This window comes from Nerophis ophidion, linkage group LG20 (genome assembly GCF_033978795.1).
Source record: "Nerophis ophidion isolate RoL-2023_Sa linkage group LG20, RoL_Noph_v1.0, whole genome shotgun sequence".
Classification (NCBI taxonomy): Eukaryota; Metazoa; Chordata; class Actinopteri; order Syngnathiformes; family Syngnathidae; genus Nerophis; species Nerophis ophidion.
This window is the reverse complement of record NC_084630.1, coordinates 6,909,056-6,919,800: the sequence shown is the minus strand read 5'-3', so window position 1 is coordinate 6,919,800 and position 10,745 is coordinate 6,909,056.

The window sequence follows — 10,745 nt, the reverse complement described above, 5'->3', positions numbered from 1 at the left end:
TGTGTAGACATAGTGGACAGCACCAACCCGGGAAATGCACCACAACCATTAGCTCCAACTTTTCCTCGCTGGTTAATAATTCTTGCAGTGGGAGTTGGCATTTAAAACCAACAGTATAAACAAGATTGATTCAAATTACTGTGTGAAGGGGTTAGTATTAAGCCAAAGGACATAAAGAAAGAAATAAATCGTATATCGTAATGCAAGGCCTGAGAAATTATTTTGACCCGGGGTCCGAATTTAGAGGAAAACTGTGTCTGGGGGCCAGTATATCAGAATTTTAAGAACGCTAATAAAAAAAACTCAAAATAATGTCTGGATGCTAAAAACGTTATGACGGACCACCTTAAAAGGGAACATTAGACCTATGGAAGCGTCAATATATACCTTGATGGTGCAGAAAAAAGACCATGTATTTTTTCAACCGATTTCTGAACTCTAAATGGGCGAATTTGGGCGAATTAAACGCCTTTCTGTTTATGTGACGCTGCCTAGGTAAGAAAGGCACCATTTTCATTTTTTCAAACATACAAACACCAGGTCTCAGCTCTGTTATTTTCCATTTTTTGGACTATTTTCTGGAACCTTGAAGACATCATGCCTCGTCGGTGTGTTTTCGGAGGGTGTAACAACACTAACAGGGAGGGATTCAAGTTGCACCACTGGCCCCAAGATGCAAAAGTGTCTGCCGCCAGACCCCCATTGAATGTGCCAGAGTGTCTGCACATTTTACCGGCGATGCTTAGACAGACATGGCACAGAGATGTATGGATAACCTGCAGATGCATTTGGCAACAATAAAGTCAACGAAATCACAAAGGTACGTTTTGTTGATGTTGTTGACTTATGTGCTAATCAGACATATTTGGTCGCGGCGTGACTGCCAGCTAATCGATGCTAACATGCTATTTAGGCTAGCTATATGTACATTTGAAACTATATTACGTTTCCTTCCACCCACATTTAATGCGAAACAAACACTTACCAATCGACGGATTTAAGTTGCTCCAGTGTCACAAGATGCAAAAGTCCTGATCGTTTGGTCCGCGCATTTTACAGGCGATGCTAGTGTAGCTATTCGGCCATGTTATGGGCCACTTCATTAGATACACCCATGCTATGGCCGAATAGCGTCAATAACTGTTCGCTCAATAGCTTCAGTTTCTTCTTCAACTTCAATTTCGCTATCTGCCTCCATACTCCAACCATCCGTTTCAATACATGCGTAATCTGTCGAATCGCTTAAGCCGCTGAAATCCGAGTCTGAATCCGAGCTAATGTCGCTATATCTTGCTGTGGTATTCGCCATTGTTTGTTTACATTGGCAGCAATGTATGACGTCACACTAGGAAAATAGACAGTGGTTTCGAGAGAGCGAAAATCAAGCACTTTAAAGCTTTTTGAAAAAAACTTCAACAAATAAAATAAGCCACTGAGAACTGATTTTTAATGGTTTTAACCCTTTTGAAATTGTGATAATGTTTCCCTTTCAAAAAACGGAATGGCATTTAACATTTTTTTTTACTGAATGAGACACCCAGAAGGGACATGAAAATAAAGAATGTGGGATTTACAATATTAACTATGAAGGATAAAACACTGAATATTGACAACATATGAACGTCACACCCCTTCTTCATCCACATGTTTTTTACAATCAAGCGAAATGCAGCAAAAATATAAACAGGAAGGGTAAAAGAAAAAAAAAAACACCTACAATCTGATATATCTGATGTCACTAAAATTTAGAACTTTGTTTTAAAAATCTCCTTCCGTGTCCTGTCCCTGACACCCGCATTTCAACTAATTAGATGACCTTAGTAACTAATTATATTACCATAGTAACTAGTATATCATGCAGATTCCAAGCATTGAAATACTTAATATAGTTCAAGACTTCCGGTCATTGGAAAACATCATAATGGCAGCCACACTTTCCATCTTAAACATCTAAACCAGGGGTCACCAACCTTTTTGAAACCAAGAGCTACGTCTTGGGTAATGATTAATGGGAAGGGCTACCAGTTTGATACACACTCAAATAAATTGCCAGAAATAGCCAATTTGCTCAATTTACCTTTAATAAATAAATAAAAAAATATATATAAAAGGGTATTTTATGGTACATTTTTTTTTTCTTTTACGGAAGGTTTTTTTGTAGAGAATAAATGATGAAAAAAAAACGCTTAATTGAACAGTTTAAAAGAGGACAAAACACGAAAAAAATTTAAATTACATTTTGAAACATAGTTTCTTCTATTTCGACTCTTTAAAATTCAAAATTCACCCGAGAAAAAGAAGAGAAAAACTAGCTAATTCAAATCTTTTTGAAAAAATTAAACATTTCCTGATTAAGATTAATTTTAGAATTTTGATGACATGTTTTAAATAGGTTAAAATCCAATCTGCACTTTGTTAGAATATATAACAAATTGGACCAAGCTATATTTCTAACAAAGACAAATAGTTATTTCTTCTAGATTTTCCAGATATTTTTTTTTTAAGAAATTCAAAAGACTTTGAGATAAGATTTAAATTTGATTCTAAATATTTTTTAGATTTGCCAGAATTTTTTTTTTTGAAGTTTGAAGAAATATTTCCCAAATATTCTTCGTCGAAAAAACAGAAGCTAAAATGAAGAATGAATTAAAATGTATTTATTATTCTTTACAATAAAAAAAAAACTAAATTTACTTGAACATTGATTTAAATTGTCAGGAAAGAAGAGGAAGGACTTTAAAAGCTAAAAAGGTATATGCGTTTGTTACGTCTCGTCTCGATTACTGTAACGTATTATTTTCGGGTCTCCCCATGTCTAGCATTAAAAGATTACAGTTGGTACAAAATGCGGCTGCTAGACTTTTGACAAGAACAAGAAAGTTTGATGACATTACACCTGTACTGGCTCACCTGCACTGGCTTCCTGTGCACTTAAGATGTGACTTTAAGGTTTTACTACTTACGTATAAAATACTACACGGTCTAGCTCCATCCTATCTTGCCGATTGTATTGTACCATATGTCCCGGCAAGAAATCTGTGTTCAAAAGACTCCGGCTTATTAGTGATTCCTAGAGCCCAAAAAAAGTCTGCGGGCTATAGAGCGTTTTCCGTTCGGGCTCCAGTACTCTGGAATGCCCTCCCCGTAACAGTTCGAGATGCTACCTCAGTAGAAGCATTTAAGTCTCACCTTAAAACTCATTTGTATACTCTAGCCTTTAAATAGACCTCCTTTTTAGACCAGTTGATCTGCCGCTTCTTTTCTTTCTCCTATGTCCCCCCCTCCCTTGTGGAGGGGGTCCGGTCCGATGACCATGGATGAAGTACTGGCTGTCCAGAGTCGAGACCCAGGATGGACCGCTCGTCGGGACCCAGGATGGACCGCTCGCCTGTATCGGTTGGGGACATCTCTACGCTGCTGATCCGCTTGAGATGGTTTCCTGTGGACGGGACTCTCGCTGCTGTCTTGGATCCGCTTGAACTGAACTCTCGCGGCTGTGTTGGAGCCACTATGGATTGAACTTTCACAGTGTCATGTTAGACCCGCTCGACATCCATTGCTTTCGGTCCCCTAGAGGGGGGGGGGGGGGGGGGTTGCCCACATCTGAGGTCCTCTCCAAGGTTTCTCATAGTCAGCATTGTCACTGGTGTCCCACTGGATGTGAATTCTCCCTGCCCACTGGGTGTGAGTTTTCCTTGCCCTTTTGTGGGTTCTTCCGAGGATGTTGTAGTCGTAATGATTTGTGCAGTCCTTTGAGACATTTGTGATTTGGGGCTATATAAATAAACATTAATTGATTGACTGATATGTGTTTAAAAATCCTGAAATCATTTTTAAGGTTGTATTTTTTCTCTAAAATTGTCCTTCTGAAAGTTATGAAAAGCAAAGTAAAAAAAATCATACATTTATTTAAATAAGTGAAGACCAAGTCTTTTTAAAATGTTTTCTTGGATTTTCAAATTCTATTTGAGTTTTGTCTCTCTTAGAATTAAAAATGTCGAGCAAAGCGAGACCAGCTTGCTAGTAAATACATACAATTTTAAAAATAGAGGCAGCTCACTGGTAAGTGCTGCTATTTGAGTTATTTTTAGAACAGGCCAGCGGGCGACTCATCTGGTCCTTACGGGCTACCTGGTGCCAGCGGGCACCGCGTTGGTGACCCCTGATCCAAACAAATGAGTTGGGAATGTCCGGCGGAGTCGGATTGAAATGCTTAACGGGCCGCATTTGACCAGATCTGTCGTAATGCGTATTTGACCATTAGGCATGTTATTTGATTTTTGGTACACACACCATTTCCAACATGGTGTGGTGAAACATATTCAATGCACCTGAGGAAATGTTTTCGCTCTATTGCCACATTGCATCATGGGTACATCCCTAAATGTCTTATGACAGTTACCTCACCACGTGTGTCCGTTAACTGAAGTGCAATAAAGCCCCTCAGGTGTGGAGATGCTCACACACGAGTGGACACTCGGTAGCTGAGCTTCATTTGGCAGCAATGGTCAGTGATCGTATATTTTTGCCACCACTTTGACAAATCACTGCCTCTAGACCGATAAAATAAATCAGCCCCTTTTCTTCAACACTTTCAATAAAAATGGATGAGTGTAAAGAAAATTTGCTGCATGGCTGCTTTATTTTAGATCGTTAAATTCATTTAAAGGGGACTTCTTTTCGGATTAGGAAATGTTAGATTGTTTGGATCAACCATCAAATCGTAAATAAAAACAGAAAACAATGATTTACAAATCATTTTCAACTTATATTCAATTGAATAGACTGCAAAGACAAGATACTCAATGTTCGAATTGAGAAACATTTAAAATATGTTTTGCAAATAATCATTAACTTTGTATTTGATCGTAGCAACACTGTTGTATTTTGAGCTAGGACTGGACCCCAGGATGCAGAGACGGGAGGCGAGGTAGAATCACAAAAATAGATTGTCTTTAAAAAGTACAAAAAAAGATTAACTAAAGGCGATGGGGCAGAAGTGCACACCATGGAGATACTAAACAAAAGGAGGACTCTCGGAGGTCAGCAAAAAAGGTTCCAACGAAAAACTTCTCTCAATTACTGAGGAACTAGGGAGTAAAAACAAGAGGTAAGGAATGATGATACAAAAAGAAAGAGCACATACCGAGTTAGAGGATGCGAGTCAGGTATGAAGACATGGAGATCACAGGTAACAATAACCGGCAAGGCGCAGCTGACTGTGATGACCTTATATAGTGCCGGGTACTGATTAGTCGCGGGTGTGCCTCGCTGGAACTAATGGGTAGAGGAGAAACTAACACAAAAGGCAACAAGGAGGAGACAGAAAAATAACAAAAACAAAACACATTGCAAAAAAAGTTGTCACAGGGGCATTTTTAACACTGTGTTACATGGCCTTTCCTTTTAAAAATACTCAGTAAATTGAAGCTTTTCAAGCGGAATTCAAACTCATTCTTGCTTGATGTACAGCTTAAGTTGTTCAACAGGGGTCTCAGTTGTGGTATTTTAGGCTTCATATTGCGCCACACATTTTCAATGGGAGACAGGTTTGGACCACAGGCAGGCCAGTCTAGTACCTGCACTCTTTTACTATGAAGCCACGCTGTTGTAAGATGTAAGACGTTTCTTGGTATTGTTATGCTGAAATAAGCAGGGGCGGCCATGAAAAAACGTTGCTTGGATGGCAACATATGTTGCTCCAAAACCTGTAGGTGCCTTTCAGCATTAATGGTGACTTCACAGATGTGTAAGTTACCCATGCTTTGGGCACTAATGCACCCCGATACCATCACAGATGCTGGCTTTTGAACTTTGCGCCTATAACAAGCGGGAGGTTTTTTTTTTCCTCTTTGTTCCGGAGGACACAACGTCCACAGTTTCCAAAAACAACTTGAAATGTGGACTCATCAGACCACAGAACACTTTTCCACTTTGCATCAATCCATTTTAGATGAGCTCAGGCCCAGCGAGCTGGCTGTGTTTCTGGGTGTTGTTGATTACCGGCTTTTGCTTTGCTTTGCTTAGTAGAGTTTTAACTTGCACTTACAGATGTAGCGACGGACTTTAGTTACTCACAGTGGTTTTCTGAAGTCTTCCTGAGCCCATGTGGTGATATCCTTTATATACTGATGTAGGATTTGGATGCAATACCGCCTGAGGGATCGATGGTCTGTAATATCATTGCTTACGTGCAGTGATTTCTCCAGATTCGCTGCACCTTTTGATGATATTACGGACCGTAGATGGTGAAATCCCAAAATTCGTAGCAATAGCTCGTTGAAAAATGTTGTTCTTAAACTGTTCGACAATTTGCTCACGCATTTGTTCACAAAGTGGTGACCCTCGCCCCATCCTTGTTTGGGAATAACTGAGCATTTCATGGAAGCTGCTTTTATATTCAAACATGGCAGTTTAATATCGAGCCGACTAAAAAAAAAACACAGACTACCACATTTTGTGTACACATACCTTGTTTTTGGTGTTGGAGAAAAATCTGGAGCAACTGAGCATTAATACACCTCCATACCATCGAAGATGCCACAGATCCTGGCTTTTAAAATTTGCGCCTATAACAATCGGGATGGTTATTTTCCTCTTTGTTCCGGAGGACACGACATCCACAGTTTCCAAAAACATGTGGACTCATCAGACCACAGAACACTTTTCCACTTTGCATCACTCCATCTTAGATGAGATCGGGCCCAGCAAAGCCGACGGCGTTTATGGGTGTTGTTGATAAATGGTTTTCGCTTTGCTAAGTAGAGTTTTAACTTGCACTTACAGATGTAGCAACGAACTGTAGTTACTCACAGTGGTTTTATGAAGTGTTCCTCAGCCCATGTGGTGATACCCTTTACATACCGATGTAGGTTTTTGATGCAGTAACGCCTGAGGGATCGAATGTCTTTAGTATCATGCTTACATGCAGTGATTTCTCCAAATTCTCTTCACCTTTTGATGATATTACGGTACGTAGATGGTGAAATCCCAAAATTCGTAGCAATAGGTCGTTGAGAAATGTTGTTCTTAAACTGTTCGACAATTTGCTCGCGCATTTGTTCACAAAGTGGTTACCCTCGCACCATCCTTGTTTGTGAATGACTGAGCATTTCATGGAAGCGTCTTTTATACCCAATCATGGCAGTTTAATATCGAGCCGACTCGTCATGATCCACGTCTTGGATCATGGCATATTCTTGGTTTTGGTTCTGTTTGATATCACATTCTTTGTGGCACTTCCTGGTTTATTTCTGTTGTCTTAGCAACGCATTTGTGTCACCTGCCTTCCGTGTGATCAGGCACACCTGCCTCATGATTTATGTCCTCATATATGCCCGCCTTTGTTTGACATTCAGTCTTGGACTCTTGTTTGCTCCCACATAACAGATGACGTCACATTCCAGCATTGTGGTAACTATTAGCGCTCGATTAGCTTCCACGCTATTTTGTTTGTTCTTTTCCCTAGTTCTCACGCTATCGCCTTCTGTTCTTCCTAACTTCCACGCTAGTTCTGTTTTTTTTTGTTTGTTAGTGCCTTCATGCAAAGTGTTTTGTTTCCGAGTCTGTTTTATAGTGTTCTTTAGTGTGTAAATAAATCATTATCCTTACCCTCACGCTGTGTTCCATCTTCCGCTGCACCCACGAGAGAACAACTCGTCACCACAATGCCACCGAGACGTCACACGACTAAAAAAAAAAACACAGACTACCATGTTGAATTCCACATTTCGTGTAAAAATACTTTGTTGTTGGTCTTGGAGAAAAATCTGGAGCATCTGAGCACTAATACACGCCCATGCCATCACAGATGCCACAGATGCTAGCTTTTGAAATTTGGCGCCTATAACAATCGGTATGGTTATTTTCCTCTTTGTTGCAGAGGACACGACATCCACAGTTTCCAAAAAACAATTCGAAATGTGGACTCATCAGAACACTTTTACACTTTGCATCAGTCCATCCTAGATAAGTTCAGGCCTAGCAAAGCTGACAGCGTTTCTGGGTGTTGTTGATAAATGGTTTTCGATTTGCTCAGTAGAGTTTTAACTTGCACTTACAGATGCAGCAACAGACTGTACTTACTCACAGTGGTTTTTCTGAAGTGTTCCTGAGCCCATGTGGTGATATCCTTTACATACCGATGTAGGTTTTGGATGCAGTATTGCCTGAGAGATCGAAGGTCTGTAATATCATTGCTTACGTGCAGAGATTTCTGCAGATTCTCTGCACCTTTTGATGATATTACGAACCGTAGATGGTGAACACCTAAAATTCCCGGCAATAGTTTGTTGAGAAATGTTGTTCTTGAAGTGTTCAACAATTTGCTCGCGCATTTGTTCACAAAGTGGTGACCATCTTTGTTTGTGAACGACTGAGCATTTCATTGAAGCTGCTTTTATACCCAATCATGGCAGTTTTATATCGAGCCGACTAAAAAAAACACAGACTACCATTCACTTTACATTCCACATCTGGTGTATACATACCTTGTTTTTGGTCTTGGAGAGAAATCTGGAGCATCTGGGGAGATAATGAAGATCGTGTGGGTAGCAGGTGGCTGCCATCACTGATCCAGACCGTGCAGTTAATCCTCAAACCACCACACGAAACTTCAGTTTTACCCTGTAATGATATCAAGTACAGGCACACAGCTAGTCGAAACTATGATTACGTCATTTTTTGGCATCACATTTAAATTGTATATTATGTTCATAAACTCAAGAAGTATGTCCATGGACACATGAGGACTTTAAATATGACCAATGTATGAACCTGTAACTTCTTGGTATTGGATTGACACCAAAATGTGTGGTATCGTCCAAAACTAATGTAAACTATCAAACAACAGAAGAATAAGTGATCATTACATTTTAACAGAAGTGTACACAGAACATGTTAAGAGTGAAATTAAGCAGATATTAACAGAAAATGAACAAGTAGATTAAAAATTAATTTCTGTCAGGCTTTCCCCTGACAGTTTGTCTATGTTTCAGGTTTTTCCTCTGCATTTGTTTATTTCCTCTGTTTAGTATCTCCTGTCTTTAGTTCCTGTCTAGTGCTCTTATTTTGTCAGCTTCCTGTCTTGTTCCCTGAGTGCTGTGTTCCTCCTCAGCTGCGGCTGAATGGCACCTGGCCACACCTGTTGCCAATCAGCCCGCTCCTATTTGTACCTGCTTTGTCTTGCGTCAGTGGCTGGATCATTGCATAGCTCGGTTGGTAGAGTGGCCGTGCCAGCAACTTGAGGGTTGCAGGTTCGATTCCCGCTTGTGCCATCCTAGTCACTGCCGTTGTGTCCTTGGGCAAGACACTTTACCCACCTGCTCCCAGTGCCACCCACACTGGTTTAAATGTAACTTAGATATTGGGTGTCACTATGTAAAGCGCTTTGAGTCACTTGAGAAAAGCGCTATATAAATATAATTCACATCACTTCACCCTATTTTGACAACGGGGTGCAATAAGACCTTGGTTTTGTGTTTCTGAAAGACAAACAGGGCCCCCCCCGTGGAGACCAACACCATCGGTTCATACGGTACTTGAGACCAACAAAACAAAACATACAGGAGTTTTTTTTGCTTGTTTGTTTTTTTGTGCTTCTTGGAGACCGGCCAGAGCCTCGGCATTTGTGTTTTCCTATCGACGCCCGCTGGTGTCATCGCGTGGAAGAATGGCGAAACAATCCTTTCGCCGGCTGCGCCAACAAATATAGATGTTATGTGGTGTGAGGGGGACAATGATGGAGAGATGCAGCAAGGATGTGGCTTGTGAGGGAGGAAAGAAAAAGGGACGTCTGGAGAGTGCGGGTAACAAAGAGTTGTGAGAGGCGGGGATGGAGACGGACGGACTGATGGTGGTGAATTGTACGTAGCGAGTGTCCATGTCTCCTGCCACCCATGAATCCTGCTGCACGGCAGCTAACAGAGTCAACTGTCCTCTGGCGTCTTATCTTCCCATTTTCTCATTTGCTCCTTTGTACTCTCGCTATCCTCTCCTGTCTGCCTTTTGGTGCCCACTGCTGTCTATTTTTGATCCCCTTCTACTCCTTCTACATCCTCAGTCTCGTTCTTGGTGTGCAGTAGGTCCCACGCTCACATCTGCTCTATTACACTTTAACGACCGTATTTTTCCGGACCATAGGGCGCACCGGATTATGAGGCGCAATGCCGATGAGCGGGTCTATCCGGGTCTTTTTTCGTACAAAAGGTGCCCCGCATTAAAGGGGTCATATTATGTTTACGTGGCTCTTCTCCCCCTCATCTTTCTTGTAGCGGTGTAGCGTGCAAGGACGAGAGTGGAAGAAGTGTCAAAAGTTAGAGCTGACTGTTTTAATGACATTCAGTCTTTACTTCAATTATTAAACGGAGCAGCAACATCTGTTTGAAGTGAAGTGAATTATATTTATATAGCGCTTTTCTCAAGTGACTCAAAGCGCTTTACATAGTGACACCCAATATCTAAGTTACATTTAAACCAGTGTGGGTGGCACTGGGAGCAGGTGGGTAAAGTGTCTTGCCCAAGGACACAACGGCAGTGACTAGGATGGCACAAGCGGGAATCGAACCTGCAACCCTCAAGTTGCTGACACGGCCACTCTACCAACCGAGCTATGCCGCCCCGTGACTCACTAGTGCAGGGGTAGGGAACCTATGGCTCTAAAGCCAGATGTGGCTCTTTTGATGACTGCATCTGAGTCTCGGGTAAATCTGAGCTGACATTGCTTAACACGATAAGTAATGAATAAT